This window comes from Dermacentor andersoni, chromosome 10, assembly GCF_023375885.2.
Source record: "Dermacentor andersoni chromosome 10, qqDerAnde1_hic_scaffold, whole genome shotgun sequence".
Lineage (NCBI taxonomy): Eukaryota > Metazoa > Arthropoda > Arachnida > Ixodida > Ixodidae > Dermacentor > Dermacentor andersoni.
The window spans coordinates 54,156,234-54,172,485 of record NC_092823.1 but is presented as its reverse complement, the minus strand read 5'-3'; the positions used below and the strand labels follow the sequence as shown (position 1 = coordinate 54,172,485).

The window sequence follows — 16,252 nt, the reverse complement described above, 5'->3', positions numbered from 1 at the left end:
GGCTGGTCGCGCACGTTGTCTCCAGGTTGAAAACAAGCTCGCTGGCGCCAATATACGATGATTCGTTCCGTTTCTCGGGTACACGCATCCCAGCTAATGAAGCAGACGACGGAAGCGAGAAGCATTTTCTACGGAGTAATTGTGGGCTCTGAGCTAGCTGCTCTATTTTTTACTGAAAAGGAAAACTGTTTTGCCTTAGCAAGAACGTTAGGTTCGGTGCCTTCATTTCAGTTTCACAGGCAAAACGTCACGTTTACGTCACGTTACGAAAGCGAAGGTACTTTTCAGCAGATACAAGCACCAGGGCACCTAGCCACTCATGCGCTTCATGCAAATGCAAGGCTATCTTCCACAAGACGGTGATTGCGCTGAAAAGTGGGAACCAAAGAAAAAGAGAAGGCGTGGACGCATACATCAAACTGGACCCACTGCGCTCTGTGTCAGCGCGCCGTCTATTTCACGCCGCAATAAGGATATTAGCATAATCACTGACAATAAAAGGCGTTGGTAGATTGGGCAGAGCACCCCTGCGAATGCGTGTAGGCTATATGCACGCTTCGTATGCTCAAAAGTAAACCAGTTGATAGTCTGTGCTCAGCTGTCGTGTGTTGTTTTCTCGCTTAAGTCCAGTCCCACCGTTGCTGTGCGTAGCAGTGTTAATTAAATGGAAGTAGATGGAAGAAAAGAAGGATATATAAGGTTTTCTAGAATTAGTACAGTGTGAAGTGCACCCTAAACGTGGAGAGGGGGATGAGTGAGGGAAAGAGTGAGAGAAAAAACACGCAAGTCTAGATTAACCGCACGGACTGGACTGGCCTACTCAAGTCGGACTACTCCGAAACCTTAGGATTAGAAGTGAAATCTCTCACCAGCACTTTCTCGGTGTGGTTGTCGTCCGGCGAGTAGCGGTCGAAATCCTTGAGGAGCTCTCCCCTCAGGATGCCCAAAGGTGGTTTCGGGTGGTGCTTCTCCCACCACCAGACGAACAGGCCAAGGTAGGTCAGTAACAACAGCACGATCAAGAATTTCAAGAACAAGACGAATGGCCTGTTTCTTTCAAGCCTCGCCATCGTCACCCAAAACCGTTGCCTCCGAGACGCTGGCGCAGGGATGCCAGACGACGACTTGGTTGGCGGGGGAGCCGTTTTCTGCTGTGCATGTGCACGTGCGGAGAGAGAGAGAGAGAGAGAGAGAGAGAGAGCTACGGAAACTAGCCAGAAACTGGCTCCTTCGACTCAAGAGACCAAACACAGTTTTTTTTTTTTTTTTGCGAAGAAATTGGACATATAAGGAGCCCAAATTTACACGACAAAACTGGTTCTACTCACACAGCTACGCATTGCGCATGGTATAGTATGCTTTCCTGCTTTAATTCGGTCTAAAGAGTATCGCAAAATTTCGATAGTAAGAAGCTATAGAAACGTTTATAGATTAGCTGGAAATGGAGGAAGCATTGGGTATAGCGGTAAATGCAGCTTCAGGTACTTGCAAGCCTGCCTGTCACGTAGTCATGGCTGGTGTTTTGCACATGCCAACATGAATAGGCCACGGACTATCGATGTTTTTATGGTAAAGTATCGCATTCGGCGGGTTATGTATGGCGGCGGGTATGCGTGTTTTATTTGAGAAACATCGTAGGCACGCGCAAAGAAAGCGAGAAAGCTCAGCTGACCCATAACTTCTCAGGAGGCTAGATCGTATAGCGAAGCCGACTGTATACCGGTTGCGGACAATGTATTGAATAAAATATTTTCAATACAGCCACGAAAGTGTACGATAAGGCTTAGCACCCCAAATCAAATCGCGCGCCGTAAGAGGCAGTGGGGACTACGCGTATCTATTTAGATCACCCGGAGTTTTCTGACGTGCACAGCAAGCACAGCACAAGCGCTTGCATATTCATATTCCATCCAGCACTGGATTGCGTCCCCCTCAGTCGTGAACCGAACCCGCGATCTCAAGCTCAACAGCGGAAAGCCATTGCAACAGAGGCACAGCGAGGGCTTAGAATCAGAAAGTATACAGAGCAGAACTCGCGTAGCTTCTAGGGGACCGCCATCTTTTGCCACGGGAACTGGCGGAGAGAACGACATACCAGGCGCGATGACGCTCGTCCGGTTCTTGTCGCATGCTCGTCACCAGTGCTCGCAGTTCCTCGCAGAGCTTCGCGCAATTACGAGAGGAAACTCTGGTGCTGTGCTCCTTCTGCCACCGTCGGAATGATGGTGCTAGTATACGGATTTGTCTGATATTCGTGCTTGGGGCTTCAGAAATCTTTGTGGCTTCGTTTATTACACCTTGTCTAGGCTAAATTGGCCTCAATTTCAAAGCAGTTTATACCTTGGTTAATGCAGCAGGAATTAAGACTCTGCGAGCACGCGCAATCGTTGCCAATTGCAGCGGTTCCGTTTGTCCACGCGCCCATGGAGCAATGATTTCAATATCGGGCTTCTGTGCTAAAGGTCCTGTGCTTGAATCCGGCCGCCGGACGATAACATTTATTCATCTCTAGTGCAGTACTTTCGTAACGAATGATCACGTTGCGAAGTCGCGAAGCCATTTAAGGCCAGAACGACGAAGTTCACGCAAATCCATGCAGCACCCATCACTCCCACGCGGCTCCCGTAGACACCAGTGCCACTGCTCCGTCTAGTAATTTTGTGAAACTCGACGCAATTCACGGCTTTGTCGTCAGCTGTCATGGCGACTGGGGTCGAGATTAGGTGCGCCTGCTCGAACGGGCGTGCGACAGAAACAGAATCTCGTCTTAAACAGCGCTACTAAACACAATCAGGTCTCGCACGAGGTTACATATGCATAAATAGTCGCTGAGAATCAGCTCATGGTAGAATCCAAAGAGGCCATTAGGGCACGGCGTCCTCACCCGTCTGAAGAGGAACCACATCTTCGAGATATTCTAGAACGGGGGTCGAGCGCGTTGTTCTCCTCAAAGACGAAATTCAGCGGCTATTCGTGCTTGAATCCTGGGCCGCTAAGGCCTGCGTAGAAGGAAGCTAGACCAAGCGAACCAGCACAGCGATGCAGCTTGCGAGATTGAGGCAGCGAAATTCGGAATGTGGCCGCTGGCGCGAGGCTTCGAGGTTCCAAGATGATGATGACGGTGAAGAAGACGAGTATTTAAGCTGGACTGATGCTGTCCACTCTGTCGCATACGTGTAGTGAAACTGAATCGATAGACCCCCTTCTTTTTTTACCTTCCGACGGTGATAAAATCTGAGAGGCTACTCGAAGCCCCCCTTTGCAAAAGTGGTTTAGGAATACCTATTCTGGTAATACTCGACGCTACAATGTAATCAAAGGTATGTTTCTTGCAACGTGTTCAATTTTTTTATAAAAACAATTTAGTTACCGTGCTGTATTAGTTTCCTTTTGTAGCGATACTCTTCTTTGTTCACCAGTGATTGCATCGAAATTGATTTTCCAACTTCTTAATAATCGGGTCTTTATTGTCTTCTTTCTAAATACCGCTTCATTAATTTTGTTTAAGTCTGACTGCTCACTGTAGTGCTATTTTGTTTTTCCGACCTTTGACTTGTTTTTGACCTTGTTTTTGACTTTGTTTCTCCTTTTTGAAAAATAACTTCTCTTATTGCTATCTACTGCAACTCGATTCCTTATCTATTCCACATAGTGGGTTGACGCCATAAGTACACATCATCAACGTCATCATCATCGTTGCCTTGCGTTTGCGGTGTTGCTGAATAAGAATTATGATTCCTTGAACAACGACACAAACATACTGGGGGCATATAACCGAGCGCTATTACCATAACAAAAGGTAAGCACCAATGAAAATACGAAAAAAGTCGGCCAGAAATAAAATAATGCACATTTTGGTACAGTCGGTGTTGTGTAAACAAGAAGAAATAATTACTCAGAGTAATAACAAGGGTAATGCAAAGGAATTACGGAAAAGGCACCTCACGAATTTCGAATTTTCGGTATTGATTGTGGAGTGATAATAACACGACAGATTATTATTGCTATGCCGCCATTTCTCATCGTTACAGACACCTATTTTAGAAAGTAGCGTTGAGCTGGTGCTAGAATAAATCTTTCCGTTTCTATAGCATCATGTCTTCGGGACTCTTTTCTATGAGACATTATAATAGAGATGACTGAGCAGCCCTTGAAAAAAACAAGATATAAGTTGCTTTAAAACGATGCCAATGTAAATTCTTGCAATATTGATTTGCAATGGTTAAATTAACTCTTGACTCATTATCTTTCTAATCCTATGTGATTTTTCGCTATTATTTGGTATCGGCCACATTTAGAGGAAAACCAACCATCCAACTAATAGGGCTTCTTTAATGTATCTGTTTCTTTTTAGCATTTTCCCCCCATGCCGCTGATTTTTAGGACGAGGAAAGCTTTCACAAGGTCGATTTCACCAACTTTGGCTGTCACTAAATTCGCCAGCCATTCTCTCCTGCGGGGCATTTTCGCTGCGATGCAGCGTCAAGGACGTTTTTATTGCAATATAAAGTTTCATTGGGCGCAAGGAGGGGCAATTTTATTAAGTTGCCAGATTGATCTACCGGCGCTCTAACTTTATTTCTACATTGCATATTATTTTATCGCAAACGTTCTTATAACCTTCTTCTCACTTCTGCATTCTTTCTCCACTCGCTAATATTATGTGCACTGTAGCTGCAATGTTATTTGAAAAAAAAAAGTAAAACGTTCAATTTCGCCCGAATGGCAAAGCATTGACAGGAATTGCAAGGTATATCGTCGTGCTTGAGCTCGAGGTGTTCTAACCACGAGGGCGATTCAGAAAGTAATGCCTCCAAGCCCACTACTTTTTCAATAGCACTGCGGTAGTATGACGACTTATTCTGACACTAGACACAATCCAGGTCGCACCGGCGTTACACGAACGCTGATCGCGCGCACATGAAACACAAGATCGCTTTCTTCGTCTTCTTCTTTACTACATTGGCCTCCGGGAGATCCGATGAGCCATCCTCGCGACTTGCGGCGTAGGTAGGATCAGGGGTGCATAGTACGGCTTAAGTCTGTTGACGTGAACCATGTCACGCCCGCAATGTCGAAGGTCGGGTGATGGCGTCACAGGTTCAAAAGCGTAGGTGACAGCGGAGGTGTGGTCTCTGACGCGGTAAGGGCCATCACGGCGTGCAAGAAGTTTGGTTGAGAGTCCAGGGCTGGGAGGTGGGACCCTTAACAAAACAAGGGAACCAGTCGGAAAACGTGGTGTAAGCGCGCCACTGCCATGACGCAGCGTTCGACGCCCTTGATCGGCGGTCGTAAGGGTTCGAGCGAGCTGCCTACAATCCTTTGCGTATTTGGCGGCTTAAGACACAGGCGTGGATCAGAAGCGTCAGGTCGGTATAGGAGCAGTGGGTCCATATGTAGTACACGAAGGCTCTCGTCCATACAGCAAGAGAAAGGGTGAAAAGGCAGTGGCAGCTTGTGTGGCCGTATTATAGGCATACGTTACGAACGGCAAAACAGTGTCCCAGTTACTGGGGTCCGAGGCGACGTACATAGTAAACATATCACCGAGTATGCGGTTGAACCTCTCTGTCAAGCCGTTCGTTTGCGGGTGGTACGTTGTAAACTTGCGATGAACGATGCTGCATGCAGAGAGAAGGGCTTGGATTACTTCGGACAGGAAGACACGCCCCCTGTCGCTGAGCAGCTCGCGTGGTGCGCCATGTCGAAGCACGAAGTTCCGCAAGATGAAGAACGCAACTTCGCACGCAGAGTGAGTGCGGTAGTGAGTGCGGTAATCTCGGCGTAGCGGGTCAAGTGATCGACACTAACAATTATCCATCGGTTACCCGAGGGGCTGCAGGGAAGTGGCCCGTATAGGTCTATGCCGAAGCGATCGAAGGGCCGAGCGGGACAGGGCAGCGGCTGTAACTCATCAAGAAGGCACTGTTGAATTTTACGCCGTTGGCATGCCGTGCAAGCGCTTACGTGCTGGCGCACGAAGTGATACATGCCGTGCCAGTAGAAACGCTGCCTTTGCCGAGTGTGCGTTTTCAGAAGGTCGCCGTGACCATTACGAGGAGTGGCATGAAAATAAGCGTATGTGTCAGAACGCATGCGTCGTGGTGTCACAAGCAGCCATTTGCGACCGTTAGGCAAATAATTTTTGCGGTAAACGACGTTGTCGCGTACAGCAAAGTGAGCGGCTTGGCGACGAAATGTTCGGGAAGAGGGTGTCATGCATGCATCGGGGAGGCAATTCAGCAGTGTTGAAAGCAGGGATTCTTACGATGCTCGTCCGACATATCAGCGACGTTGATGGGTGACGTGGATGCGACGGGCGAAGACACTGAAGCCACATCAGAAGGTATCGGTGACGTAGCTGGAAAAACGCATCGGTGTCAGAGTGCTTCCTGCCCGATCGGTAGACAACGCGGATGTCATATTCTTGTAAGCGAAGTGCCCATCGGCCTAGGCGACCTGACGGATTCTTCAACGAGGACAGCCAGCAAAGGGCGGGGTGGTTGGTGAATCTGTCAAAAGGGCGACCGTATAGGTATGGATGAAATTTGACGAGAGCCCAAATAACAGCCAAGCACTGCTTTTATGTTACAGAGTAGCTGGCTTCTGCCTTCCTTAAAGTGCTGCTCGCATACGCGACGACGTACTCGTGATAGCTGTCTTTCTGTTTTGCGAGGACAGCACCAAGTCCAGTGCCACTGGCGTCCGTGTGTATCTCTGCAGGCGCTGTGGGATCGTCGTACATTATATATGTAGCTATGTTCAAGGCAATCGAACGCCTTTTCTTGATCTAGTTAAACTAAGAGACCACGTGAAGCGTTGGCTCCCACTTTTACCTTGTTCTCGTTTTGCTCGTCGTCTACTCCTACTCAGCGCCATATGGGAGGATGCAGGACGTTCCTGTTGACTACTCGGATGAAAAATCAATGCAGTATCTGAGCTACCAAGGAGTCAAATCTGCTAGGAGGAAAGTTTCGTATGTTCCTGGCACTGATGAAATAGTAACTGAGGCCTGTAGACGCTCGGTGATGCTCGAAGTTTCTGAGGACACCCTCACACCAATTATTGAAATAAATTCTGGGGTCTTACATGCCGAAAGCATCACATGATTACGAGGCAGGCGCCCCCATACTAAAAGCGAGTGTCGTTTGAATTCTGGAGTTATCTTGTGACGAAGTATATGACGTCTGCAAGTCAATGTTTGGGATCTTGGAGGCATGATTACACACCTAAGTATGGAACGGCCATATCAGCTGCAAAATATTCGCTACTGCCCACACGCATTACACGTATACATCATGGTCCTGCATTTATTTATTGATATGACATCAGGAGGTTTTGACACACAATTTAAGGCGCTGGCTACTCTTTAGCGCTTGAAAAAGTCTAGCTTGCAACACACAGGGCACAAGATTACAGATCAAATAAGCTTTTCATACAAGCACCAGGACTTCTCAAACAACGTTTTCACAGTAACACTATGACGTAAGATACACATGCTACATAAAATATACAAGTGAAATGACTCCACAGTTCTGTAGAAAAATGTATCAAAAATACAAATGATACTGTCACCTAATAACACAGTCTATAGTCAGCAGGTGCTACGTACACCGTTTAAATGCATTATCGCATATAGCTACAACAGAACAGTCAACATAACATAATCCACAAACACATACATATGTACAGCGACATTGAAATGAAAGGAACAATAAAGGCATTATTAACCGCCAACAAGGCCGCTGTCACCGAGAAAAGTCGTCCGTGCTTTTAAAGTGCTCTTCTGCAAGGACGTTGTTGGCCAAGGACCCGGATGTTTCTTTAAACTGACAGCTCTGCGGTCTAATGTAGTTAGGCCTGATCTAAGTCTGCACCTTGGTGTGTCGTGATGTGGGCAATCTAGGAGGAGGTGATGTATGTCTTCGTCTAGAAATTCACAATCACATTCGGGGTTTCCGTACGGCCAATTCTGTGTAAGAAATGTTTCGTGTAGGTAGTGCCTAGCCTTAATCGATTAATAAGGGTTTCCATATTTCTGTCTAACGTCAATGAAAAGTTTAATTCAATAAACGGATCAATAAGATACAAATCCGAGCTCTTAGAATTCTGGTCAAACCCCCTATTTCTACACATCTTAAAATACGTTGTCCATATAATGCTGCGTAATTCCCGCTTTGATATTTGGAGCTTGTCGTGATGCTTCACCGGCTGCTGTGTTGGCAGGAATGTTACGATGCTCTCGTATCCACTAGAATGCTATTTAATGCTTGGCTTGGCTTGCCTTTGTGAGGTCTTTAAGTGCTTCGTATATTATACTATCACAGATTGTGTCTCCCTTTGTGCTGCAGAGTGATGTTAGAGCCACCTGTGAATAGCTGAGAATTACCCATTTTTGCGCATCTTTTTCTGAGAATATAAATTTTATCGTAGATAGGAGTGCAAACGATTCAGCCGTTGTGGACGAAGTCGCGCGAGATAACTTCAACGATTCTTGTTTTTTGAGGTGCAGTGTGATGAATGCTGAAGTTGAAGAGGTTGCTGTACTGGAGCCATCTGTATAGACGTGTATGTATCCTGAATACCGCATATATGTCTGTATAGATCATTTTCATGCTTACAAACAGAGTCCCCGGAAGACTTCCGGTTATGAACTCCGCAAGAACACGTTACAATAGCCTATAAATTTATAGGACCCTCCAGCTGGCACCTGTTTTGTTGGGGAGTTGGAGTGTGACAAGTGAATTGTATTGTTAAGTGCAACAACAACAACAAAAAAAAAGCCCATACATGAGTTCGACGCACGGTGCACGTTCTTTATATCTAAAAACATCAAGAATATGTGCCTGCAGTATACAATACTACAAAACACAAATGTTTTCTTGGCTAACTGGACTGTCAAAAATGGCTCACTGTAAGTTCTCTGGGATCACGAGCGCGCTGCTGCGACATCGCGGATGCAGTTTCTAGTTGCTAGTTGCAGGATGCAGTTTCTAGTGCTAGTTGTTGAGCAGCTTGTATGAACATGTCTCTTTTTCTGAATATCCCGTCTACTGACAATTCAATTTTTGGAAGTGTAAGCAGCCATGGAGGATATTCAACGACTGAGTTACAAAATTCATTTCTAGGTAATATATGAAATTTTCTCGAATTTCTTTACGAACATAAATTCTATCTCGTTTCATTATGTGTACAGCCAATGGGTGGCTTTTATGCTGTGTTTGAAGACGGAAATAGTGTCGGCATGTTTCTGTAGTTCTCATAACTGGAAACGGTGACTGGCGGGCCTCAGCTATTACAAGAGAGCCAGAAGTCGGTCGTGGAACTCCTAGACATATGCGTAGTCCTTTAGCTAAAGTCTTTGAAGTCATTCTGCAGACATGTGGGAAAGTCCGTGTAAGATGGGCGCTGAATACGCAATTTTTGTCGTATTAATGCATTGTACACAGTCAGCACGGACGACACTGATCCGCCCCATGATGTGCCTGCAAGCCTGCGAAGTGCAGTCACTCTCTCATTGACCTAGTTTTCAAGTTTTTTTTTTCATATGGGGTGCCCAGGATAGCTGCTTATCAAGTAATATGCCAAGAAATCGATGCTGTGTCACAATAATTAGAGGTTGTGCTTCCAGTTTGAAAGTGAAGGGCAATACAGCTGTCTTTGTGTGTGATAGATCCATTCCTCTCTCTCTCATTATCTCTTGGTCTCTTTCAAAAATTGGTTAATGATATCTATGCCGTGTTGCAATGCCATCTGAAGTAATTGAACATTAGTCCCGGATGTCCAAATACACACATCATCTGCATACAAATAAAACTTTAACTGTGGTGGTAGTCTTTTTGTTCAATCAGCCATGTCGCAGTTAAAGAGAAAGGGGCTGAGTACGCTTCCCTGTGGTACTCCCTGTTTGACAACATGTTCAGCACTCTTTCCTTCACCCGTCTGAACAAATATTTTGCTACGTGATAAAAATTCAGACATCTATCGCAAGGACCTGCCAGACATTCCGAGCTGCAACATGCTTAGCAGAACATGAACGTGACTAACAGTGTCAAATGCCCTCTTGATGTCTAGGAATACTGGAATCGTCAAGTTTCCACATGCACGCTCGTGCTCCACACAGGTTACTATATCCAATATTGCATCCATTGTGCATTTCTGTTTTCTAAGACCTGCTAAGTAGCTGGACAACACGTCTGTTTTATTACAGCACCATTGAAGTCGCGTGTTGATCTTGTTCTCCATTACTTTGCATAAACAACTTGTCAAACTAACGGCGCGGAAGGATTCAAGGCACAATGGCGTCTTACGCAGTTTTAAAATTGGGATGATTCGAGTGACTTTCCAAGAGTCAGGTAATGTTTCCTCTATCCATAGATTATTATAGATGTCTATAATAGAGCATTTGTACCTGTCGGCCCGAGGATTCTTAGCATATTGTACGTAATTCCGTCCGGCCCAGCAGCAGACTTTTGGCGGCATGATGCGATTGCACATTGAAGCTCGCTTAATGGGAGAGCATGATCTAATTGTGGATGTTGTGCCCAATAGCAAGCAGTAATTTCCTGCTTAGTTAACACTACTGAATTATGAAATTCTGTGCATTGTGATGAAAAAGCAGGTCTATAAATAAGCTCAAAATTTGTCTGAAAACATTATATCGAATGTGTCCCGAGCTACAACGAGAACACGAAATGGGAAGCTCTGTGTTACAGGTCCGCTTAAAGAACGAATTACTAGAAAAAATCGTGGGACAGGCGTGTGAGGAGACCGCGTGCTGCAGAAATCACGCCATCTTTGTTTGCCTAAATTTTCCATGCGCCTGCGCATTACATTGTGTATTTTCTGAGCATTTCTGTGTGCTTCTAAACTTGCGCTCCATCGGTACGCCTTTTCGGATGGGCGTCTGCTGGCTCTTAGGTGCTCGCACTCCCCGTCAACTGCAGCATAATTTTTTGGAATTGAGACCTTCTTTGTGCATATGTTCATATTATTCAACGGCGGACATTGCATATTTCCACCGTTGTATGTTGATTAATTTGACCTGTTAGGCGGTACCGAAAAGCTTGCCAGTTGGTTAGTCTGCTGTAACGCCTGATATCATAGTTCATGCTAGGGCGATTTACAAAGATGGTAAAATGATCACTTCCGCGCGTTCCCACATCTGTTATCCATCCCACACCATTCACTAGATCATGTGAACACAGGGTAACATCTATGCAGCTTGAATAATTACATCCACCAAGAAATGTTAGCGACCCATCGTTTAAAACAGTCAAGTTGCATTTATCTATGGCGCACTCATTAACGTTACCACGTGCATCACAATGATCACTGCCCCAGATCATGTTGTGTGCATTGAAGTCTCCACATATATATACATTAGAATGAGCTATGTTAAAGATATACAGTAGCGCTTCTACTGAAATAGAGTTTAAAGGTTGTAGATATAGATTAATCACTGTTATGCAGAGCTCACCAAAGGATACGGTACATGCGATGAATTCTGGAAAGTCAGAATCACTGGACTGAATTTGATAAGATGGTAAGTCCTTTCAGATGTATAGGAGCACTCTGCTAAGAACACTTTGACGAGAGATGTTGTATATCACATAATTCGAGAGGCGGAAATCGTCACTGGTTCCCGCCTCCTGAATGAAAATTAATGGAAAGTTATATTGTACAAGGAGTTTACGAAAGTCGGAACACTTCCTTCGGAGACTGTTGACATTGCACCGAAATATGGAGACACCTTTGTAGAAGTTATTCCTGTGCTGCTTGCCGCAGTTTTGGCCCGGACTGTTGACACAGTAGTGCTCCCAGAGGCAACAAGGTTTTCACTTCTGGATGATTGTTTGCTTCCGGCAGAGCAGATAGGATTACCTTAAGAGTTGCGAAAAGCATTGGCAAAATCAATCGCGTCATCGATGCGGTGGTATGGTCGCTATTCACTGGCGTTGCTTCTGCAGTATGTGCGTAAGGTGGCTGAGAATAATGTGTGCGAATATTGGAGCTTTCTGGTGTATACTTTCTGCCTGTTGTCGTGTGGGTTTCCGTAGTATTATCGCATAAGATATGGCGCTTGGCTGTGATCCTTTTGGTTGGTCTCTTGATTGCAATGTTGGTTGATCTCTTGAGGAGGCATAGCTTGTTGGTTCTATTGATTGTGGGGGTTCCGGTTTCCGCTGAGGTGGGTGACCTTGCACTGAATCAACAATCTCAAGGTTTGGGGCGGGTTCATTGCGTCGTGGTTGTCTTCCATGGATAAGTTCATGTCGATGCATTTGTGCCGCTGCCTTGTTCGGAGGGCAGCCTGAGTAGGAGGCGGCGTGGTTCCCCGCGCAATTCGCACATTTAGGCTGAAGGAGTGACTTGCACTCCTTCTGGTCATGATCTTCTGAGCATATTTTGCATCGACGTGTGCTGCTGCAGTTTTTCGCCATGCGCCCAAATCGCTGGCAATTATAGCAGCGAAGTGCTGGTCCTAGGTATTCCGCGACAGGATGACGGGTGAAACCCAAGTAAATTCTTCCTTGAATAGGGTGATCGTCTCTAAAAAATCAGAATTACTGTGTGAAGTGGGTGCAACTTTACTGTTCCATCTCTCTGGCGGTAATATTTTATCTGTCTGCGTGCCTACAACTCCTGCGTCTTTCAAGAAGTTTAGGAGTTACTCGCCTGTATACAGCAGAGGCACATGTCTTACTTTCCCAACGTTTCGCGTGTGCGAGTATGGGAGGAAGGGCTTGACTTCCAGGCCGCCTAGATTTGAGAGCATCAAAAGGCGTTTTGCGCATGCTAAGGAAGCTACGCTGACACTGAAACTTCCATCTCTGGTTGTCCTGAAAGACTGTACTTTTTCTTTGGCAGCGGAAACTGTTTCGGCAGGCACTCGGTTTGGATTCACTTGCGAAAAAGTAGTACCTTCACTTGTTGGGCGAAGGACAACCGGAATGGCTTCTGCCTGTTTTTTCTTATACGTGACCAAAGTAAATGGTGCATCTTCACCCATTTATTCTTCATTACTCAGCTCATGATTCAATGTTGTATCATCACACTTGCTGTCCTCTAGACGAAGTTTTTCGCTCACGGCTTCACCGTCTGCCGTTACCCCTGAAGTCGCCGAAGCTAATTCCTAGTTGTGGAGAACCCAACGTGCTGGCTTTATGAAGCTTTGCGATGCCTGCAAGGCCCCAGGTTTTTCATTACGGCCTGTGGTATCATTCATATGGCTTGCTGCACTTGGACGAGCACAAGCCTCGTGATGATGTTCTCGGCTTCCAGCCAACGTAGTGACAGGGTAATAGCCAGGTGCTCAAAAAAGAAATGTCGTACCTGCGATTTCACTCGACGTCTCGTTAGTCAGTCGTCGTCAATGCTGACCGCAAATGTAAAAAAAAAAAGCCCAGAAAAATGAGAGCGCCATGCACAAAGACAGTCACCAAACAGATGCACTTCTTTTTCTTCCATGATGTGCAAATTGCAAAGCGAAGCATCCTGCACCATACGGCTTGTGTCACAAAAAAGAAAGCAGCTACCCTTGCACAGGCAATAGCGCAGATCCAGAGAAAACAGCGAAAACGACGGGAACATTTATTGATCCCTATGTGGTCTTTACACCTAGGAACCAGAACCAACAAGGAACGTTACAGGGCGATGGTATGGCTTTAAATAATGACAATATAGTTTGCTAATGTTAATTTGCCCGAGTTCACGCTAATGCGAGGTGTCCTGTAACTTGAAGCTCAAGTTTACATCAGTATAAGTAAAATATGCAGAAGTCGAGAAGGCGTAGCTGCCGAGCCGAGTGTCATGTTGCGGCTTGTGCAACAGTGTCTATTGCCAGGCAAGGTTTAGTAACATCAAAGCTTCTAGCCTCACGCTTAATTATAAGTAAAAACATCCACAGGGATGTTTGCAGGGTAGGTGCTACGTATCGACTTGTTCGGTTAGCAAAAGCTTGCACGAGGACTGCAGCGATGTTATTGTTTACTTTCTGACCTTTCTTGAGTAACGTTAGGCTGGCGGAAGCAGTCGAATGTCAAAACGAGTGCTGCTCCGGCCGTAACTTACGGTAATGAGTGCCGCTTATCTAAGAGCATGTAAAAATACGAGACCTCTATAACGGTTGCGACCCTATTGTCACGGTTGAATCCCTATTGTCACGGAAGAGAAATGACGTACCATTCGCATACAAGATTATCGATTTGCTTCAGTTCAGTTGGCATCATTATTGCCAGGTCCGCCCGCTGCGGAAATTGTGTAGCGCGGTGTTGAAGCTCTGTTCGTTTGGCGGGTTCGTTTGGACCCAATCTCACCTGGGCGGGACCTTGGTCGGCAGCACTGCTTTGGTCTCAGCGACATTGAATAGAACGCAGCCAATGGTTCAATGCCTAACGGTAAACTTTGCAGGCCTCGCTCTTTCTCCACTGTCCGAACAATCGGCAGCCTACACGGAATGACACACGTGGCGACAAAATTACAGGACTCTGAAGCAGCTGATGAAGGTCCAGGCCGGAGGTCATACTAGGCAACTCGCAAGGGAAAGGGTTGTTGCTCGGGAGGGCGCTGATTGAGATGTCACGTAGAGTCGTAGATGCCTACGCCCTTTCTTGTCGTCTGTTTGGTGGAGCTTTCGGGAATCCACCGTACAAAAAAAGGAAACAATGCAGGAAAGCAAGAAAGAAGAGCGAGAGCTTTCTCTTGATCTTTGTTTCTTGTACGTTTGTCTGTGCTAACGTGGTGAATAATCGAACGAAGGATGGCGAAGTAGCGCTTTCCCAATGGTTGATGCAATTTTCAGCAGCCATTGGCCGCAGTGGCTCTGTGGCTATGGCATTCTGCCACCTAACACTAGCTCTCACGTTCAATTACTTGCTGTAGTGGTGAAACGTTGATATGGCCTAAATGCAAAAGCGTATTCGTTTACCGAAATTTAGGTGCACGTTTTTCACTCCAGCTGGTCCAAATGAATCCGAATCAATCAATCAATCAATCAATCAATCAATCAATCAATCAATCAATCAATCAATCAATCAATCAATCAATCAATCAATCAATCAAGCAATCAAGCAATCAATCAATCAATCAATCAATCAATCAATCAATCAATCAATCAATCAATCAATCAATCGTCCAAAGCCTCGTGTCAAGCTGACTCGTTTGCCTCTCGGAAGAAAGGCTTGAGGTTCTCGTGGCAAGCCAGTTACTTATTCCTGCTTTGGTTAGGTTTTGTTTTCTCCTGCCATCCCGTGTGCCCCAAAATATCCGCAGTCATTAGTCTTCGGAACCGAAAGTCGAACAACTTAAAGGCACCAATACGCCTTTGCGCTCTAGTCGATAAAGGGTGGCGATAAAGGCGCAAAATTAGCGTCATAAAATTCAAACCAAGCATTATTACTGTCAGGAAGTGGTTCTCAGTGTCACGTGATTGTTTCTCGGGCAAGAGGAACGATAGAGAAGCGGTCCCAAAGCATTGGATCAACTCGTTCAGTACTGCTAAATTTCAAGGTGTCAGAAATCCTTTAAATTTGAAGCCCATTCGTCGTTCAGCACATACGATCGATGTAAGGAATACGGCGTTGAACGCAGGATTTAAGGGTGCTGGCATAGGGCCTCATCCACTAAATGTGAGATCCGAGAGGGCGGTGCAAACGTAGACATGGCCGACGCGGGTCAAAGTGTAGTATCCGCTCTTATCAACTTAATATCTAATATGGGTTGTATTTAGACCCAAGATATTAAATCTATTTTGGCAGGTTGGCGGAGTGCTTGAAGCCTGCTTCACCTTCGCCGAGAGTCGGCTCGATTTTGCACTATCTTCAGGGTCGGGCCACGGTTTTTTTTTGTGTACGGACATCGATCCGCTGGAAACTATCCATATACAGCTTCACCGGTAAAAACACTAGAAGCTGCCGCCGAGCGTATACCATGGCATACAACATGGAGCCCTCGCCCGAGCCAGCATGTCGATCTGCCCATAGAGGGCACCACTGCCTGCACAATATGGTGGCGCCCACGAAGAAAAAAAAAAGCTGTCTATATTTATCGATAAAAAGTTAACCAAGGCTAAGCCGACACAGTCAAAATCCACGTCGTCAGGGTAGGCTGGTGTGGGACATTCAAGAGGGCACTGCCATTTGTCTTTCAATTTTAACGTCTTTTCTGTGCGGTTTATTCAGCCTAAGAATGGATGTTGTGATGACATTACAGTAAATGTACCCCCATTAGCAAACGCAGGTATAAATAGGTG

General features: G+C 45.8%; 1 pseudogene; it reads left to right on the top strand.

Moving 5' to 3' along the window:
- Window positions 1-15,661: 15,661 nt before the first annotated feature.
- Window positions 15,662-15,841, top strand: LOC126546355 (U2 spliceosomal RNA; annotated as a pseudogene).
- The last annotated feature ends 411 nt before the right edge of the window (window positions 15,842-16,252 follow it).